General features: G+C 39.8%; 1 pseudogene across 1 annotated transcript in view; it reads left to right on the top strand.

Annotated features, from left to right (window-relative positions):
* The window catches only part of LOC148871470 (indole-3-acetaldehyde oxidase-like), a 103890-nt pseudogene extending 83000 nt beyond the window's left edge, over nucleotides 1–20890 (top strand). Inside the window, exons 10-11 of the transcript XR_016107274.1 lie at nucleotides 411–600; nucleotides 20485–20890. The product of XR_016107274.1 is annotated as an indole-3-acetaldehyde oxidase-like (transcript). The remainder of the gene's footprint in view (nucleotides 1–410; nucleotides 601–20484) is intronic.
* The last annotated feature ends 1093 nt before the right edge of the window (nucleotides 20891–21983 follow it).

Raw genomic sequence — 21983 nt, 5'->3', positions numbered from 1 at the left:
TTGCACGGACATGAAAACTGTCCTGGATGGGATTTGCATAGTACATGTTAAAAAAGTAAGCAACTGTCTAAGCCTTGTGGAGTTGCTAAAGTGAAATGAAGAGAAGAAGATTTAGAAAAGAATAGGGCTGAGAGTCTGTCAGTATCAAGAGACCCAAGTGCCGCCCTTATAACTTATATTCATAAGAAGTTAAAATTACACAATTATCCCTGATTATGTGACTTAAGAACAGAGGCTACAAGAACCATAAATAAAAAGGAAAAAAAACTAAGTTGATCCTGCACAAACACTATAATTTAACAATCAGGTCCTTTTGTCCTAGGATTGTCAGGGGGAAGATTTGAATGGGTTGTCTAGGCTACCACAAAACTATGTAAGTGGACCTCACATTTGAAATTTTATTTGTACAGATTGAAGGTGCTTTTGTACAAGGAATTGGTTTCTTCATGCTGGAAGAGTACCTCAGCAACTCAGATGGGTTGGTTGTATCGGAGGGTACATGGACTTAAAAGATCCCAACCATTGACACAACACCAAAACAGTTCAATGTTGAGATCCTGAACAGTGGGCATCACCAAAAACATGTTCTCTCCTCCAAAGGTAAATTCTGATTTACTGAGCAATTATAAGACTCAATTAACCAGCTATTTAATTACTGAACATATTCAAGTCTCCCCACCCTTGGTACAAAATGTGGAAAAAAAGAGTATAAAAGCAAGGGAGTAGCCTTTCCCTTGTTTTCATCTAAGGGGGGAGGACCACCCTCAAACTTTTTAAGTAGAATGCTTTTTTTGGCTAGCCAATCATCAACAGTTACCTTTCCTCCAAGAGTGATAGAATTGCTACACTTTGCAATGCGGAAAGCCTTAACTGTATTTGGAATGTTCATGATCAGTGACCCGGTTCTTCATGATATCCTAGAAGAGTTTCCTGGGATTTTGATGATTATTTTCGTGTCACCTTATAAGTGAACCTGATTCACTACCAGCTCCTTGACCATAACCAATCTCAGCCCAACACTAGCATCACAACTTTCTGCAACTATTACTGAAGATTTTGACAAGAACCTTGATTTGGATTTATAGGCTCATCTCAGCAATCTCTAGCAATCATCCCATGACTTCTTCTTGTTTCCCACAACTGGCATATTAAAGTTAAATTTAATAAATGGATGGTAGGGAGGATAACTAACAAGGGCTTCTCTAGGAGATTTTTTGGGTTCAGGTAGTATATTGACAAATTGAATTTTGTTGGAATTTTGGAAAGCTAACTCTTAACTATCAATGCTATAAGGATTATCTATGATTTGATAAAAAATACACTGTTTGTGGAGATGAAAACAACCCTTTGAATCATATAGGGTCCTTAAGAATTGAAAACAAACTTGGAAGAAATGAAGAAGATAAAAAAGAGAAAAAAAAGAGAAAAGTCAAAGAGATTGGAGAACCAAAAAAGTGAGCGGTGGATCCCAACCACTCGTTATTTTATTAGAGTGAAGATAACTAAAGATGAGTTAAGAAATACACCTGCAGTAATTCAAAAAATATAGAAAAGAAAGAAAGGAAGGAAGAGAAAGGAGAATAAAGGGTTCCAGCAGTAGGTTGTGGAAGAAGAAGAGAAGGGAAGAGAGAAAAGAAGAGTTTGAACCTCTCTCTCTAGTCCTCTTGATCTCTTTTATTAACTTAATTCTAAAATTGAGTACAATTACCTGGACGTCCTTAATGGGGCGGCCAACACTAAAGGAATAATTAAAGAAAAAAAAAACCATAACTAAGGTCCATAACCTTAAACACTACTTAAAAGAAAAGAAAACACTAAGGCCAGCACTGAAGCCACTCTTCTCCGTATAGTGTGTCTATCTACGTCAATGTGCTTAGTTCTATCATGTTGAACCAGGTTTTGAGCAATATAACCGCCTGGTTATCACAATACAACCTCAGTGGCTCCTCACATGAAACACCCATCTCATCAAGGAGAGATCTAAGTCATAACAACTCAGACACCCCATGGGCCATAGCCCTATGCTCTGCCTCAGTTGAAGATCTAGCAACCACTGACTGCTTTTTACTTCTCCAGGAAACAATATTTCTGGCTATCATAGCACAATAACTTGATGCAGATCTCTTGTCATCTACATTTACTGCCCAATCAGCATTTGTATATGCTTCTACCATCATGTGGCCATGTTTAGCAAATAATATTCCATTCCCGGGGGTTCCCTTAAGATAGCATAGCGTTCTTTCTACAGTAGCCATATGTGTCTCTAGGAGCATGCATGAACTGGCTGATGACACTCACAGCATATGGAATGTCTGGACAAGTCATACATAGATAAAAAAAGTTTCCTAGTAATCTCTGAAACACTCCCCTATCAAGTAAAAGTTATCCATCATTAGTTGAGAGTTTATAATTTACATCAATAGGGGTAGAGGGAGGTTTAGCACCAAGTTTTCCAGTCTTTGTAAGAAGATCCAACACATACTTCTACTGAGAAATAAAGATACCATCTTTGGACCTAGCAACCTCAATGCCAAGAAAATACCATTACTCCTCTAAGTCTTTGACCTCAAATTCAGAATTGAGAAACTTCTTGAGAGCACTAACTTCTTTTGTATCATTGCTAGTAACCACATATCATTTACATAAATAATAAGGAATGTGTTTTGGAATGGTAGAATACTGATATGTTTCATTCTATTGCCAATGGGCATATTTATACAGTAAGTTGCTGCAATAAATAGAAAGAAAAGTAGAAAGAAGAGAAAATAGAAAGTACAAAAATAGAAAGAAAGAAATAGAAAGAAAAAACTTTCTAAATCAATCATTCCACAATCCTAGGAATATATACAATTCTATTTTCATATCTGAACCAGTAACCCCACGTTTTTCAACACTCCCCCTCAAGCTGGTGAATAGAGATCCTCCATTCCCAGCTTGGCTATAATTTTCCAAAAGTCTGTACTATTGAGCCCTTTAGTAAGTACATCGGCCAGTTGTCCTTTTGTAGACACATAGGGAGTGCAAATCAACTTACTGCCCAGTTTCTCTTTTATAAAGTGTCGGTCAATTTCGATGTGCTTCGTCCTGTCATGTTGAACAGGATTGTGAGCAATATTGATGGCTGATTTGTTGTCACAATATAGTTTCATAGGCTCTTCTCGTGGAATCTTCAGGTCTTCTAAAATTATCTTCAACCAGAGTAATTCACACACTCCTTGTGCCATAGCCCTGAATTATGCCTCTGCACTTGGCCGAGCCACTTCCTTTTGCTTCTTACTCCTCCAAGTGACTAAGTTTCCTCCTAAGAAGGTACAGTAACCAGAAGTGGACCGTCTATCTACTGGAGATCCTGCATAATCGGCATCTGTATATGCTTCAAGAGTCATTCCTCCATTTCTTCTAAATAAAATTCATTTTCCCGGATTGGCTTTCAAATAGTGCAGAATTCAATGAGTAGCCTGCAGATGAACTTCTTTAGGATTATGCATAAACTGACTTATTACACTTACAGCATATGCAATATCTGGTCGTGTATGTGCAAGATAAATGAGTTTTCCAACTAGTATTTGGAACATCTCCTTGTCTACACTTGCATTCTCTTTGGCTTCTCCAAGTTTATGATTGGGATCTATAGGCGTGGAAGCTGGTTTACATGCCATATTTATTGTTTCTCTCAAAAGATCAACAACATACTTTTGTTGAGAAATAAAGATGCCTTGTTTAGAATGTGCAACTTCAATTCCGAGAAAACTAATAGTGCAGTTTTTCAATGCTTCCTTCTCCTTTTTATCATTCCCAGTAACGATTATATCATCCACATAGACTAATAGTGCAGTAACTCCCCCTGAGGTTGTGTGTTTGATAAACAATGTGTGGTCACCTTGACTTTTCTTATAACCTGTACTCAGCATTACCTTTGTAAACCTTCCAAACCATGTTCTCGAAGATTGTTTGAGACCGTATAGTGCTTTCTTCAACCGACAAACTTTGTTCCCTTTAATGCCTTCTCCAAAACCCGGTGGAATGTCCATGTATATCTCCTCTTCTAGATCACCATGGAGAAACGCATTTTTTACATCAAACTGTTGCAAATACCAATTATAGTTAGCAGCCAACGACAGTAACACCCTTATTGTATTCATTTGAACTATTGGGGCAAAAGTCTCCTGATAATCTGCCCCATAAGTCTGTGTATATCCCTTGGCTACCAGGCGTGCTTTATACCTTTCTAATGACCCATCAGATTTGTACTTAATTGTGAACACCCATTTACAACCTACCGTCTTCTTGTTTCTTGGTAGATCCACAACTTCCCATGTGTTGTTTTTTTCTAATGCCTCCATTTCCACTCTCATGGCTTTTCTCCATTCCTTATTAGAAAGTGCATCGCCTAGAGTATTAGGAATTGGAATGGTATTAAGGCTGGCTAGAAAACTTTTATGGGATTTAGAGAATCTTTGGAATGATACATATTTGGCTAAAGGGTACAATGGGCGTTTGGTACATTCTCTGGTTCCTTTTCTTAGTGCAATAGGTAGGTCATAATCATACTCAGACTGTGAAGGTGTAGGTTCAGGATCTAAGCATCCCTTAGTTCTAGGATTAGGAGTTGAATCTTGGACTTGCACAGGTTGAGGATCTGGATTTTTCCTCCTAGAGTAAACCTGCATATATCTCACATTATCATGCACATCATTCGTGGGGCTAACAGTGTCCGAATTTGGTTCAATGTTCGGGTTGTTTGACTCTTGTTGAGACTCGGGAATGTGGGACTCAAAGGAATGTGACTCAGAGGGATGTGATTCTTGACGATTGAATGTCTGTGAGGAGGGTAATACATCTAGGGAGAGTAGATCCGAGGCCTTATCTTCCATTAATGAGGGCTCCCCCTGAAGATAAGGTTGAGTGAAAAAAGATTTTCCTTCCTCAAATGTGACTGTCAATAAACCCTAGTTGTTTCTAGGTCAAAGTAGAGAAGAAGAAAGAAGAAAGAAAAGAGAAAGAAGAAGAGGAGAGGAGAAAAATATTCAGCCAGACTAGAAGAGAGGATGTGCAAAAGTACCTCTCCTAGCCGACCCACTTGACTTTTATTCATGAAAAACTTGAGGTACAAGAAAGACAATTTTGTCCCTCATAGAAGATGGGACACATAACTTAAACTCAGATACAATAGACATTTCACTTTCAATAAGATACACCATAATGACCAAAATACCCCTGACTCGAGCATTCTAACACTCCCCCTCAAGCTGGAGAGTATATATCATATAGTCCCAACTTGTTACAAATGTAATCTATTCTTCCCTGAGACAATCCTTTTGTGAAAATATCTGCCCACTGATTTCCTGAGCTCACATGAGATGTAGTTATTACCCCCCTTATCACTTTCTCTCTCACAAAGTGACAATCCACCTCAATATGTTTAGTTCTTTCATGGAAGACTGGATTGGATGAGATGTGAACAACAACTTGGTATCACAATATAGTTTCATGGGTTTGTCAATTGAGAAACCCATCTCCTGTAGTAGGTTCTTCAGCCATACTAGTTCACATGTGGTATGGGCCATAGCCCTGTACTCTGCTTCCACACTACTTCTTGCCACCACTATTTGCTTCTTGCTCTTCCAAGTTACAAGATTGCCACCCAGGAAGGTACAATACCCTATGGTTGACCTCCTGTCTAATATAGAGCCAGTCCAATCAGCATCTGTGTACCCTACTATCTTAAGAGGTCCTCCTTTTTGGTATAACAAACCACGACCTGGAGCACCCTTTAGGTACCTAACAATACTCAGAACAGCTTCCTAGTGAGGAACCCGGGGATGTTGCATAAACTGACTCACCACACTCACAGCAAATGATATATCTGGTCGGGTAATGGTCAAGTAGTTCAACTTTTCCACCAACCTTCTGTATCTTCCAGGATCATCAAACTCATCACCTACATCCACACTTAACTTGGCATTGAGTTCCATAGGAGTCTCTGCTGGTTTAGCACCTAACAACCCTGTTTCTTCAAGTAGATCAAGAACATATTTCCTCTGACATAGGTTGATCCCCTGTTTTGACCTCGCAACTTCTATTCCTAAGAAATACTTTAGCTTCCCTAGATCTTTCGTATTGAAGTGATCCTGTAAGAATTTTTTCAGCCTGTCAATTCCATTGCTGTCACTTCCAGTTATGACAATATCATCCACATACATGACTTGCAAGATTTTTCCATCTTTCGAGTTATAGCTAAACACGGAATGATCAACCTAACACTGTTTCATCCCGAAGGCCTTCACCACTTCACTGAACCTACCGAACCATGCACGAGGAGATTGTTTCAGTCCATAGATTGCCTTTTTGAGCCTGCACACCTTACCAGCCTCCCCCTGAGCAACAAACCCTGGTGATTGCTCCATATACACCTCATCAACAAGATCACCATGTAGGAAGGCATTTTTTTATGTCAAGTTGTAGGAGAGGCCAATCATACATAGTAGCCAATGAGATCAACACCCGAACTGAACCAATTTTAGCCATAGGAGAGAATGTCTCCATATAGTCCACACCATATAACTGAGAATAGCCCTTGGCCACTAATCGTGCCTTCAATCGTTCCACACTGCCATCAGGAAGATGCTTCAGGCCCATTTACACCCAACAGTGTGCTTACCAGGAGGAAGGATGGTGAGTTCCCACGTATGATTATGTTGTAGAGCAGAGAGTTCTTCTTCCATGGCTTGCCGCCACCCTAGAGAGGCAAGGGCTTCCTGTACAGTCTTGGGAATGGGAACCGAAGAGAGTAACAATATAAACTTGCAATGGGAAGCAGAAAGGTGAGTAGTGGAAACATAGTCTAAAATGGGATGAGAAGTACAAGTACGCTTACCTTTCCACAAAGCAATAGGGAGATGAAGATCTGAGGGAGAAGGAGCAGTAGCAGGATCAGTTGACGGGTGCTGAAGTGGAGAAGGAGCCAAAGCACTTCTGCGAGTATACACTTGAGTAATTGGCGGCCTCTCTGTAGTAACCGGCATATGATGTGCATCTGCAGTAGGAGTGGGAGCTACGGGAAGGGGGTCCACAACCGGAACAGGAAGATGAACTACAGAGGGAGAAGAAGAGACCCTGGCATTGGAGAAAAAATGAACTGATTCAAAGAAGGTGACATCTGGGCACACAAACGATTTATGAAACTTAGGGTTATAACACTTGTACCCTTTCTGAGTCTTTGAGTAGCCAAGAAAAATACAATTCGTAGCCCGAGCATCTAGCTTGTCTACTCCAGGCCCCAAGTGTTGAACAAAACAAACACAACCAAAGACTCTTGGGGTGAGAGGAAAGGGAGACAAAGTGGGGAACAATACGGAGAAAGGGGATTGACTTCCAAGGATTGACATGGGCATCCGATTTATCAAAAAATAGGATGTAAAACAGCATGACTCCAAAAGTGCTTTGGGACATGCATATTGATCATCAAGGACCGAGTAGTTTCAAGAAGATGTCTATTTTTCCGTTCAGCTACACCGTTTTGTTGTGGGGTGTAGGCATAAGAAGTTTGATGAATTATTCCATGATGTTCTAGGTATTGCTGAAATGATGAGGAGATGTATTCTTTGGCATTACCAGAGCGAAGTATTTTCATATTAACACCAAATTGAGTGTGTATTTCAGCATGAAATTTCTGATAAAATATAAAACAATTCACTACGGTCTTTCATAAGATAGATCCATGTCATCCTTGAAAAGTCATCAACAAATATTACAAAATACTTAAACCCATTGTATGACACCACTTTAACTGGACCCCATACGTTAGAATGAACTAAAGCAAAAGGACTTGAGACACAACTATCAATTCTTGGACTAAATGAGACTCGATGATGTTTTCCAACTGACATGACTCACAATCTAATGATGAAAGATGACTCAAGCAAGGAACTAGCAACTTCAAATCCTTGAGAGAGGGATGACCAAGTTTGCAGTGCCATTGGAGAGGAGTAAGAGACGACTGGAAAGCTACTGGGGGGCCACCACCATCAAGGTAATACAACCAGATTCATGCCCTCCACCAATCTTCGTCCCCGTCTTGAGATCTTGAAACACACAAGAAGAATGATAGAAGGTTACAGAAAAATTAAGGGACTTGGTTAATCTACTAATAGACATAAGGTTAAAAGGGAACTTGAAAACATATAAAACAGATGCTAAAGACAATGAGGAGAGATCAACATCACCAACACCACAAATAGGAGATGTAGAACCATTAGCAAGTGTAACTGTCTGAGATGTGGAGGTGCGAGAAAGGGAAGAAAATACATCAGGAGTCCCAGACATATGGTCCGAGGCACCAGAATCAATGATCCAGGGTGAGGCTTTGGAAGCTAAACAAGTCATACCTGAATGGGCAAGTGTAGTTGTGTTCTGCTGAGATGCTTGAAGGAATTGCTCATATATTGCTCGTGGTACACTCACCATTTCCTGCCCGGAAGCACAAGTGGGTGTGGAGGGGGTTGGTGCAGTTTGCTGGCTTTCAGTAATTATGCTACTACTTTTAGATGTAACTTGGTTAGCCCAAGTGTTAGGTGGACCACGCAAATCATAGCAGAAATTAACTATGTGCCCCTCTAAGCCACAATGTGTACATTTTCTCTAAGCATTACCCCTTCCTTTTCCACGACTCCCCCCTGACTCACGGCCTTCAGTCCAGCCACTAGCCCAGTTAAACATGTGTCCACCACGGTTGCTTGGAGGGCCACTGCTGCCACCACCACTTCTACTTCCACGACTACTCCCTTTAGTCACTACCAAACCAGATCTATCAGAGAAGGAAGAATGTTCCACTGGCTCAATGGATGTCCTCTTAAGACGGGCAAAAACTTCTTCAAGTGAGGGGAGAGCTGATCCCCCCAATATCTGTGCTCTGACAGGATCATACTCAGCCTTCAAGCCCACAAGAAACCTAGTCACATCAAGTTGTTCACGTTGTTGTTGTTGGATCTGGACATCTAATGTGAGAGGGTGATACACATTTAGCTCATTGCGGATGTTTCTCAAACTTGCATAATACTCTTTTAAGCTTTGACTTTCTTGCTTCAAATTGAAGTACTCTTGGTATAACTGATATACCCTAGTTGTGTTGTTTTGTCCAGAGTACAACTTTTTAGCATGATCCCAGATCTCTTTGGCTGTATCTAGGAACATGAAGTTCACACTAATCTTTGGTTCCATGTTGTTCCAAAGCTATGTCATTATCTGTGCATCATCTTGTTCCCAATCACTGAACCCAAGAGAATCAGAGGAAGGTTTCTCTTCCCTCACATGTTTTACTTTCCTCTTGGCCTTCAAGAACACCTCCACAGATTTTGCCTATGGTATATAGTTCTCACCATTCAACTTGATGGATGTCATTTGAACACTTAGATAATCTGAAGAGAGCATGATGCCTGTTTTGTTGTCATTCCCAATTATAGTTGAAGCCATCTCAATTATGTCTCCTCTGAATATACACCACAATCTCACACTTGTCACAAGACTTATCTCACTTACAATACCACCAACCCACTTTCTTCAACTGCACATTACACACTACACTCTAAAGCTGAAATCATTCAGTCAACACATCAAACACTTGGACTGCACACTGCAGGACCATTTACTACCACCAACACACCACTACTGAAATTACTCAATCGTTTCATCGAACACTTGTTCTGCAAACTGCAGAACTGATTACACACAAGGTCTAGGGGTTCACTTTTAAGCATTTAAAAATATAGATATGCCAGCCACCACAACACAATCAACACCACACCACTGCTGTCGTGGACATCAGCAGTCTACCACTCTTCTTTCAGCACACATGTGAGCAAGAAAACACAAAAAAAAAACATGACTGATATGTGTATCAGTTTCACCCAGCACCACAACAACTAACTTTCGATGCACAAAAAAAAAAAAATCAGCATTCACAGTCCATTTCTGAACACATGACAGCAGTGTCCATACCTGTATACGACCAACCCTCTTCGTACACTGAATAGAGGGTCTAGTATACCACTTCAACGACCACCACAGCACCGGCCAGAGGCATTCTCACCTCCAGGCCCTCAAAACGACAACTCCTTTTCAGCCCTTTATCGAGTCTTCAATCATATCAGCTGTAGGATGAAAAACCTACTATGAAGCTGGCGGCGAACCCAGGAAGAAGATAGCAACAAGAGAAAAAAAAATGAACACCAGACCTTAATGCTCTGATACCATGTGAATAAACCCTAGTTGTTTCTAGGTCAAAGTAGAGAAGAAGAAAGAAGAAAGAAAAGAGAAAGAAGAAGAAGAAGGAGAGGAGAAAAGTATTCGGCCAGACTAGAAGAGAGTATGTACAAAAGTACCTCTCCTAGTCGACCCACTTGACTTTTATTCATGAAAAACTTGAGTTACAAGAAAAACAATTTTGTCCCTCATAGAAGATGGGACACATAACTTAAACTCATATACAATAGAAATTTCACTTTCAATAAGATACACCAGAATGGCCACAATACCCCTGACTCAAGCATTCTAACAGTGACATCGATGGAGGTGTAGAATTTTCTGGTGGCTGGATGATAACATTTATAACCTTTCTGAGTTGGGGAATATCCCATGAAGACACACCTGATTTCTCGTGGGTCTAATTTTCCCTTATTATCGACATGAACAAAGGCAGTGCAGCCAAAAATTCTTGGTGTGAGATTATTTGAGGCTCGAATATCAGGGTAAAATTGAGAAAGGACTTGTATTGGGCTTCGGTTGTCAAGAACTTTAGATGGTAGTCTATTTATGATGTAGGCAGCAGTAAGGACAGCTTCCCCCCAATATTGTTTTGGCACCTGATTTTGAAAGAGAAAGGCTCAAGTGGTTTGCAAAAGATGTCCATTTTTTCTCTTAGCTACCCCATTCTGTTGGGGAGTGTTAACATAGGAGGATTCATGCACAATGCCTTCTTTCTAAAAAAATGGGGACTAATTCTGATTAAAATAATCTGTAGCATTATCAGATCAAAACCTTTTAATTCTCACACCAAACTGAGTTTGGACCATGTTATGAAAGTTGGGAAGAATCGTACCCACATCAGATTTAGACTTAAGAAGAAAAATCCATGTGACCCTAGTGCAATCATCAATAAAGGTGACGAACCATCTGGAACCAGTAATGTTGGGAATTTGAGAAGGGCCCCGTATATCCGAATGAATCAAATAAAAAGGAGTTGAAGATCTTTTATTGCTGATTGGGAAAGAAACTCTTTTGTGCTTAGCAAGTTCATAAACATCATAATGAAAGGTTTCAACATCAATTCCTTTAAACAAGGAAGGAAACATTGTTTTTAAAATAGTAAATGAAGGATGGCCAAAACAGAAATGATGACGCCAAATTAAATCTTTATTGGAGGTAGATAAGAATGACTCGTGTGTGACATGCATAACAGTGTGAGATGATTTGCTGGTTGCTTCAAGTTAGTAGAGTCCATCTATTTCCTTAGCAAGTCCAATCTTCTTCCCCGAAACCTGGTCTTGAAATACACAGTAAGAAGGGAAGAACACAACATTGCAGTTCACATCCTAGGTGAGTTTATGTATAGAGATAAGGCTAGTGGATAAGTTAGGAACATGAAGCACATTTTTAAGTAATAGGGATGGAGTAATTTGAATATTCCCAATCCCTGTCACTGTGGTGAAAGAACCATCAGCAACAAAAATTTTTCTATTACTATGACAGGGTGTATAGGTGAGAAAATGTAGTGAAGAGGGTGTCATGTGGTCAGTAGTTCCAGAATCAAGAATCCATGGAAAAACACTAGCCGAGGCATGTAATCCTAGAGATAAAGACTCACCTGAGAGAGCAAGAGAGGTAGAACCACTTCCTGGTTTCAAGGATTTCAGGAAGCACCTTAGCCTTTCAATTTCTTCATCATTAAATGGTCCCTGACTTGAGTGTTCTTGCTGCGGGGTTGTGGAGACATTATGGGCCTGTTGAACTCTTTTTGAAACTCCTCAATTTCCCCAATCCTTGCTGGATGTGGGAGGTTTCCCATGAAGTTTCAAGCACCGATCTTTCGTGTGTCTGGGCTTCTTGCAATAGGTGCACCAGAGGTTATCGTTAGAGTCACGAGTGGTTGTGTCACGAGTGGTTGTGTCACGAGCCAAGTTGTGATTGTTCTCACCCTTTGAACCACTGTAACTTCCTTCGCTTGCCACCATGGCTGAGCCTTTGGGATCTTTAGGCTCAAGCATGATTCCACAACGACTTTCCCCAGCTCTGACAAGAGCTATGACTTCATTCAATGGAGGCACTTTTCTTTGCCAAGAATTTGTATTCAGACCTGATCAAATTCAGCATTCAGTCCGACCAAAAAGTCATACACCCTATCTCTTTCAATAAAATTCTTCAAGATCACATCATCATCTGCGCACTTTGTCTCAAGAACCCGATAATGATCAAGCTCATGCCATAAATTTTGCAGCAGATTTGCATACTCTGTAACCCTCCTGCTCCCTTGTTTGGCCGCCACAATCTTCACTTTGACCTCATAGACACGAGCAGCGTCATGGACTTTGGAATAGGTTTGTCGGACAACATCCCAAATAGCCTTTGCAGAGGGAAGAAACATACAAGTATCATTGATCTCAGGTGTCATTGAACTCCACAACCATGACATAATCATGGAGTCCTCTTCGTCCCAAGCATCAAAATTTGGCTCGCCCAACCTTGGTCCTGTTCCAAGGAGGTGACTAATTTTACCTTTTCCCTTCAAATAGGTACGCACTAGTTGTGACCACTTCAAGTAATTGTGGCCATTCAGTCTATATGTTGCCTGAATACTCTACAAATCACCAGTGTGAGAATGAGAATTTGTTGCTCCTTCATCAGTTTGGACGGGAGCACTTTTTGCAGTCATGTCGGACATTGTTAATGGAGGAAAGGAGAATAAAGGAACACTTCTGGTTACAGATCAACACTGAAGGCCAGAAGAGAAAAACATAAAAAACTGGCAATGAAGGCCGAAAAAATCTCAAGGTTGACAAACCTGGAGCTCTGATACCATGTTTTGGAATGGTAGAATACTGATATGTTTCATTCTATTGCCAATGGGCATATTTATACAGTAAGTTGCTGCAATAAATAGAAAGAAAGAAAAATAGAAAGAAGAGAAAATAAAAAGTACAAAAATAGAAAGAAAGAAATAGAAATAAAAAACTTTCTAAATCAATCCTTCCACAATCCTAGGAATATATACAATTCTATTTTCAGATCTGAACCAGTAACCCCACGTTTTCCAACAGAATGTCACCAAGGTGCTTCTTCTCTTAACAAAGAGGGTATGATATGATTAAGTCTGAGTGTAGCCGAACTGAACAAGAGCATCCCTAAACCTGTCAAACCAAGCACATGGAGAACTGGAGATTGTTTTAGGCCATAAAGTGATTTCTTCAATCTACACGCCTTACCTTGCATCTCCTTGCCATATATACTAGGAGGAAGGGACATATATACCTTTTCGGTGAGATCACCATTTAGGAATGCATTCCTAACATCAAACTGATACAGAGGCCAATCATAGCTCACTACTAAGGATAAAAGAACTTTCACCGAGGTCATTTTAGCAGTTGGAGAAAAAATCTTAGTGTAATCTATCCCATATACCTAGGTATATCGCTTAGCAACAAAACAAGTCCTATACCTCTCAATTGACCCATCTGCATGATACTTGATAGTAAAAACCCACTTGCACCCAACAGGTTCCTTACCAACTGGCAAGGCAACAATATCCCAGGTATTGTTTATATGAAGGTTTTCTATTTCAATCCTCGTAGCATCCCTCCATTTTGGTGTGGCTAAGGCTTTTAAAACAAACTTTGGGATGGGTTGAAGGGAAATGGAGGTTAGAAAGGCATAGTAGGATGGGGACAACAAGCTATAGGAAAGGTGTTTGGAAATACAATGAGTTGTACATTTCCTCTTACCTTTTCTCAAAGCAATGTTCAAGGTTTGAAAACGAGGGTGCTAGTGGAGGAAGTTATGGGCGTGTCCTCTCTTCAATAATTGGAAGCGCCTGAGACTCATTTGGAGGTGTGGGGTCGACCTGTGTTTGCGTTAGCCTTTGCTGCTAGTACCACCTCTGGAGAATAGGATGGGTGGTAAATATTGGAGGACTTGCAGGAGGAGAGGGAGGAGCAAGAATGGAAGACCTCAAAGGAGAGGATCCCTCCACATGAATGGGGGTAATTGTAGAGGGCTCGACACAAGACTTAATTAGAGTTGGCAAAGAAAGGGATTAAGAAAACAACTTAAGAGGTCTCTCCCCCAGAAGAACGATTATAAAAAGGAAAGGCACAAACTCTAATGACATCCATGGAAACAAATTGGGTGCCACTAATGGGATCAAAACAATAGTACCCTTTTTGCGTGGAGGCATAACCAAGAAAGATACACTTCTGAGCCTTGGGGTCAGATTTATGCCTCTTAGAACTGGGAATGTGGACATAACAAGTACAACCAAAGACTAGTAGAGGAATGGAGACAATCTCAATAACAGGAAAGATGACTCTAAAAGGAGATTTTAGCCCCAAGACTCGAGAAGGCATGTTGTTGACAAGGTAGGCAACTGTTAAAACTGCATCACCCCAAAACTTAATAGGAACATGGGTAGCAAAAAGGATGACCCTTGCAAATTCCACAATTTGTTTGTTTTTCCTCTTTGCTACTCCATTTTGTTGTGGAGTGCGGGCACAAGAACTCTAATTAACAACCCCAAACTTCTCAAGATAGGAGGTAAGGTCCTTCTCAAAATATTCCTTAGCATTGTCCAATTGGAATATTTTGATGCAAGTGTTAAACCGAGTATGTGTTCATGGAACTGTTGCACAAGTTTAGGCACTTCAGCACGAGAGCACATAAGGTAAATCAAAGTATATCATGAAAACTCAGCAATAAACATGATGAAATATCTAAAGCCACCCATACATGGTAAATGGTAAGGCCCCTACACATCAGAGTGAACAATATTAAAAGAAATAGTCGATCTTTTATCACTTGAAGGATAAGTGTTCTTACAAGGCTTCGAGAACTCATAGGACTTGCAATGTAGATTTGATAGACTGATTCCTTTAAATAACTCTAGAAACAACTGACTCAATGAAGAAAAAGACAAATGACCTAGACGACTATGACATAATATAATATGACTAATGGACTAAAACAAATGCAGTTCTCTTAGGTTGTACTTGGCTCTGCTCAGGCATGTCTAACAAATAGATCCCATTCGCCTCATGGCCACTCCCAATAACCTTCTAAGATTTCATGTCCTGAAAAACACAAGAGGAAGGGAAAAATGTCACACTACAATTCAAGGATTTAGTCAAATTACTAACTGAAATCAAATTGGTATTAAGTTTAGGTACATGAAGTACAGATGATACGATCAGTGCATTAGAGGTCTTAATGTCTCCCTTTCCCATGATAGGGGCAAGAGAGCCATTAGCAAGGGATATCTTATCCTGGCTAGGAAGGAGTTAATAAGAGGTGAATAACTATGAAATACTGGCCATATGGTCAAAAGCACCATAATCAATTATCCAAGGGGTTTTATGAGCACCTAAGACAAAAGCATGATGAGTAGTGGCACGAATACCTGAGTGAGCATATCAGAGGAAGAACAATCTTTGAAGGAGTTGTAGCAGTGGACTCCAAATGACTGATTATTGGGCCATACTTCTCATACTTAGCCCTAGCGGCTGTAAGTTGTTCTACCACCAACTTCTCTCTACCCTGTCCTTGTTCACTTTATGAGGAGTTGGTTACATTTGCATTTCCACCTTTTCTAGTTTCAAACCTTTTCCCACCAGTTTTTTTCTTGAGTTTGGTAGGAATAAGCTTTGGATGCAGCTTCCAGTGTTAACTTTCGGCTTCATCCCGGCATTGGGATAATGATCAACTTGTGGCTTGACAGACTGGAGAATGATCAACTAGACTCTTGGGGATTGGGCTGACTCTTATACCAACTAGACTGGAAGAAAGGCACCCTTTCAAAAGCTTATTTCAAAAGGCACACGCCCGGTGCGCCTAGGCGTGCGCCTGATGCGCCTCGTGCCTTAGCCCAAGCGTGTGCCTTTTGAAAATTTGACGCTTTTGGTAATGTTGTTCATTCATTCATCCTAATAAAATGTCTTCTTAAAAAGCAATTAAAACTATAAAATCATTATTTTTTTGTGTGAAAACTAAGAATTTAAGACCTAATGTGGACTTGTTTGGGCTTGCCTCAAGGGGTGTGGCACAAAGGTAGCTTGTAGAATCAGGAATGTAATATGTTTTACATTACATTAGCTACTTGAAGTAATGCAATTGAGTGAAAGGTTTTACATGCTTGAAAATGTTTTATATGTTTGATTTTATTTTTAAATTCTCATTTGAACATGCTTTACTTCTTATGTTTATGTATTTTAATTTTAGATAATAGGTTTTTTAAAATTTAAGTTTATATTTTTTATTAATGTTATGTTTAATATTTTTTTATTTTTTTGGCATTCTTTTTGAATTTTTTGACATTTGTTTTTATTTTTAGCATTTTTTTTTGTATTTTTGCGCCTTGCTTCAAAAAGGCATGCACCTCGCCTTGCGCCTTGTGCCTCAGGTGCAAATTGACCCCTGCGTGTGTTTTGCGCCTTGCGCTTTTAAAACACTACCTGCAATAAGATTTCTCCAGTTATCTAGGGTTTTTGGGAAAAATATCCAAGAACCTGCCTTGGGCTTCAACTAAGGATGAAAGCCTCCACAAAAACTCTCCAAAAACCCTCCTAACTAGGCTGCATAAGTTGCTGATTGATCAAATGGTTAGTTCTCCATAGACATCGTGTATGGGAAAAGAAAAGAGAAAGAAGTGGTAAGTGAGAGCTGACTCTTATACCAAGTTGAGAAATACATCTGCAGTAAATCAGAAAATATAGAAAAGAAAGAAAGAAAGAGAAAGGAGAAGAGGTTTCAGTAGTAAGTTGTTGAAGAAGAAGAGAAGGGAAGAGGGAAAAGAAGAGTTCGAGCGTCTCTTTCTAGCCCCCTTGATCTCTTTTATTAACTTAATTCTAAAATTAAGTACAATTACCCGGATGCCCTTAATGGGGCGGCCAGCACTAAAGAAATAATTAAAGAAAACAAAAATAGCCCATAACCAACAAACATAACCTTAAACACTACTTAAAAGAAATAAAAAAACACCAAGGCCCATTCGACCCATTCTCACTACAAGATGAAAGGACAATAATGCCCTTGTATCACTAAACATACATATTACTCCCTTAAGTTGGGTGGTTACAACTTTTGCGGATATTTCAGCCAAAGTACTAACATATGGAATACATATTTCACTTGCTTCCAACTTTTCCCTAATAAAATGCTTGTCAATGAATGCTTAGTCCTGTCCTGTTGGATAGCATTATGAGCTACATTCAAAGCTTGTAATAAGTTGGTTCCGAAAGGATGAGGGGGCTGGATGGTGGTGCCACATCTATGAGAAAAGGAAAGCCATGAAATTGTTACAAGGGATAGAGGTGACCAACGATTGGATAAGAAGAGATGCAAGTGCTTTTGTTGACACGCTTCCCTCTATTGGCAACTTGTAGGGTCTCTCATCTATCTGACCATGACTCGTCTTGACATTTCATATGCAGTTCATGTTGTTAGTTTGTTTGTTTCTGCCCCTCGTCAACCCCATTTGACTGCGGTGCACCAAATCACCCGCTATATTTGGGGCTCTTTATCGCAAGGTCTTTTCTTCTCTTCATCTTCTTCTCTCCAATTGAAGGCCTATGCTGATGCAGATTGGGCCGGATGCCCCAACACATGCCGCTCCACTACCGGGTGGTGTGTCTTCATGGGTGACTCTCTAATATCATGGAAATGTAAGAAACAACAAATTGTTTCCAAGTCCTCTATGGAAGCAGAGTACAGGGCAATGCCATTTGTTTGTAGTAAAGTTGTTTGGCTTCAATCTTTGTTTCAAGAGTTGGGTTATTCCTCTCCTACACCCATTCCTTTGTATGCGAACAACACTAGTGCTATTACGATTGCCTCTAATCCTGTCTTTCATGAAAGGACAAAGCATATTGAGGTGGACTGCCACTTTATTTGCGACATGTTTCTTGCAAACTCTATCCCTCTCCCTCTTGTTGCCTCTGATATGCAAGTTGCTGACATCTTCACAAAGGCCATGACGAGGTCCAAACACTTATTTCTAGTAAGCAAACTAATGCTCATGCCTCTGCATCAGTTTGAGGGGGAGTGTGAAGATGTACCATTTTATTGTAGTCCTTATTGTATTGTTTCTCCTATTTTATTATTATTTTCTTTTCATCCCTACAAGAGCCTCTCTGTAAATTCTCTAATTTCTGTTAATCTACAAGGGCCTCTTTGTAATTTCTTTAATTTCATTTTCTATATAAAGGATCCTTGGGGTAGGGTTGAATCATCCATTCTTCATTCCCAGAATTATGTATTCTGCTCTAGGTCCATTGAAAAGAGCTTCCCGGACATCCCTAGGTATAGATATAGATGACAAAAGAGAAACAAATTGGCAATAAGTATACACTTTTTGGGTTGGTGGTCATTTAGTACGAATCTGCACTAGAGGAGGTGAGGGCCCAGTCACAAAAGGAACAGCCGGAATGGGATCATCAACTGGAACTGGAAGAGGAACCATTGGAGAATAGGGAGAAACATTAGAACCCGAGAAAAATGGCACAAAATAAAAAAATGTGACATCAAGACAAACAAATGATTGTTGAGTGATAAGATTATAGCACTTATACCCTTTATGGGTCCTAGAATAGCCAAGGAAAATACACTTTGTAGAGCATGCATCCAACTTGTCTAAGCTGGGACCTAAGTTATGAACAAAACACTTTCAACTAAAGATCTTGGGAGTCAAAGGAAACAAAGACAAAGTAGGAAACAAGATAGAAAAGGGAGAGCAACCATTAAGGATGAATGAGGGCATCTGATTAATGAGAAAACAAGTTGTGAGTATTGCATCATTCCAAAACTGTTTTGGAACATTCATATGATGAAGAAGGGAAACTGTCTTGGAGCTTGAAAGAATCACCGATAGTTCCCTAGAATCAAAATATTTGAGAGAGTTTTATAATGCAATTAGATGCTTCAAAAATCAGAGAGATGTTCCAACTGTTTAGGTGAGGCCCATGTAGACCCACACCAATATCCTAATAAATTCATCCTTACTGTGTATTTAATGGCTTTTGTCTTTGTATGAAACATGTGGTTACAGAGCTGACCTCATAGTTTTCAAGGCACCAAGGCGAGGCTAAGCGACAGGAGGGTGCCTTGTCACCTAGTCGCCTAGGCAATGGATTTTTTTAAGTAAAAAGCACATACCCTAGGGTAGTTCCCTAGGTTTCCATAACCATATTTCCTTAATTACTATCCATAATTTTCATAAGAAAATTATACACTTCATGTTTAGGTCTAGAAAATCAACATATTTATGAGAAGAAAAAGAAGAAAGAAAAGAAAATTAAAAAATATATATAGGGGCTAAACCCCTATTTTTGTTATAGGAAAAGAAGAAAAGAAAAGGTGGAAGAAGAAGAAGAAATTTATTGATTAGACAAAAATTTAAGTTCTTTCCTTATTTATTAGTTCAAATTTTGAAGTCTTTGACGGTTCAATACAGCAGCTAGCAATGTTTGTGTTGATTAAACCCTAACAAATAAGAAAATAATAAAAAAAATAGCTTATAAACACAAAAAATGAATACTTTTGTTTAATAAAGTCTATTTATAATTATAATCTCAAAAAATAACAATATAAAAGTATTTTATACAACAGTATACGAAACTGCTTGGCAACTGGGCGAGGCTAGCCTCCCAGGGTCCTTGTCGCCTAGGCGTCGCCTTGACAACTATGACTGACCTGCAAATAATTAGCATTTGATCGGGTATCTGGAAGTTGGTGATATCTCATTAAAAAATACACAAATCTAGTGGTTCTTTCATTCTTTCTGTAAACGGAAACATGTTGATATACTTTTGTCCTCTCTTTAAATTTCAAGATGCTCATATTTTTTTCTGCTATCCACCAACAGGTCCAAACTTGAACCTGATTCTTAAACGAGCCTTCAGTCCATGGTCCAGGTCCAAGTTTTTGGGCCTAGCCCCTACTAATTTTGGCTGGGTATGTCTACCATCTGGTAATCGGATACCCATTGTCACCATCATACTGCCCAGACTTCAATTCGGGCTATAGGATTGTGCAAATGGGCTGGATACCCTGCATCATGGCTAAGGCTTCTATGAACTTAATAAACTGGAAATATTGGTTTTATTCTTATCTTAGGATACACTAATAGTTATTTAGAAAAAAAAAAGTACTTGTGGAATGTGCACAAATACATATTTTATCAGGTTGAGCAACGTGACTGATAATAACCAAATGGTTATTCGACTCATGCAGCTTCTGGGGAGCCACCATTACTTTTAGCAAGTATCTGTTCACTGTGCAACAAGAGCAGCTATAAGAGAAGCCAGGAAGGACCATTTTAAATGGTGCAGCTCAGATGGATCTCATTTAACCTTTCAGTTGGATGTCCCTGCAACCATGCCTGTTGTCAAGGAGGTTTGTGGACTTGACAATGTAGAGAGATACTTGCAAAGCCTGCTTTCTCATAAATGAATTAGAATGTCTGCATGCTGACATGGTCATGGTGTTCTTCCCATGCTTCAAAGATCATGCATGTTATATATTTGGTCACTTGAAACAGAATCTTTTCACTTAAATGGAGTCACAAAATGTGATCCAATTATTGTATTAAGCAATATAATTGATGCAGCTCAATAAATAAATAAGTTAATTGATACTCAGTCTTGACATACAAATCACCTTTGCATCAACTTTTTCTCTTATAAAATGTCTATCAACTTCCACATGTTTAGTATGATCATGCTAAATAGGGTTATGAGCAGTTTAATGCAGCTCCAAGTAATTTCAGGCTTTTCAGCTACATTAGTTCAGATATCTCGTTACGCAGACCCAAAGTCTGCTTTTGCACTCAACCTATCTACTACATTCTGCTTCTTTATCCTCCATGTTATCAAGTTCCCTCTTAATAAGGTAGACATGAAAGTTGAATGCCTATCATCAACAAATCCTGCTTAATTTGCATCTGTGTATTCTTCCAAATGCAAATGCCTATGATTAGAAAAGAGTATCCCTTTCTCAGAGTGGCTTTCAAGTATGTAAGCACCTTCTCAGCGGGCTCAAGACCAAGAGCACGAGGAGAATGCTTGTACCAAGTTATCACTCCCACGGGATAAGAAATGTTTGGCCATATGAGGGATAAGTAAATAAGTATTTCCAGAAGTCTTTGAAACATCCCCTTTTCTTTGGCCACTTCAATACCTAACAAGTAAGGTTCAAAGTATCAACACGTATCGGCCTGTATCGGTTGATACGTATCATATCGTTATGGGACCTCCCTGATACGCCCCTACAGTGAGTGTATTAGGGTTCTGACCGGTTCAGGGGATGAAGGAGCCTTAAACTGCCCCCTGAACCAGTTTCAAAAAAATAAAAAAAAAGGTATAAAAAATAGTATTGATGTCGCCCAATACGCCCCTACCGACGTATCGGGCGTATCGATATTTTGAACCTTGTTAACAAGTACTTGAGTTCTCCCAAGTCTTTGACTTAAAACTCTAATGCAAGGAAGGTTTAGAGGTGTAAAGTGGGTTGTGTCGAGCTAGCACAACACAGCCCGTGCCCGCGCAAAGTGAGGGCCATGTCGTGTTGGCCCGTAGGCCGCTACGGGTTGTGCCACCCTCCTCGGTGAAAAATTTGGGGGTCGGCTCGGCACGGCCCACGTCCATGTCCCATGTCATGTTGCGGGCCAGGCTGGCCCGTGGGCCGAGCCTTGGGCCAGGTCAGGCCGTGAATCAAGCAAAACCTATTTATTT

The sequence above is a fragment of the Nelumbo lutea genome, chromosome 2 (genome assembly GCF_056320005.1).
Source record: "Nelumbo lutea isolate HS-2025 chromosome 2, American lotus-T2T, whole genome shotgun sequence".
NCBI classification, from domain to species: Eukaryota; Viridiplantae; Streptophyta; class Magnoliopsida; order Proteales; family Nelumbonaceae; genus Nelumbo; species Nelumbo lutea.
Note: the sequence above shows the minus strand (reverse complement) of the source record. Positions and strands in the feature narration are given on the sequence as shown.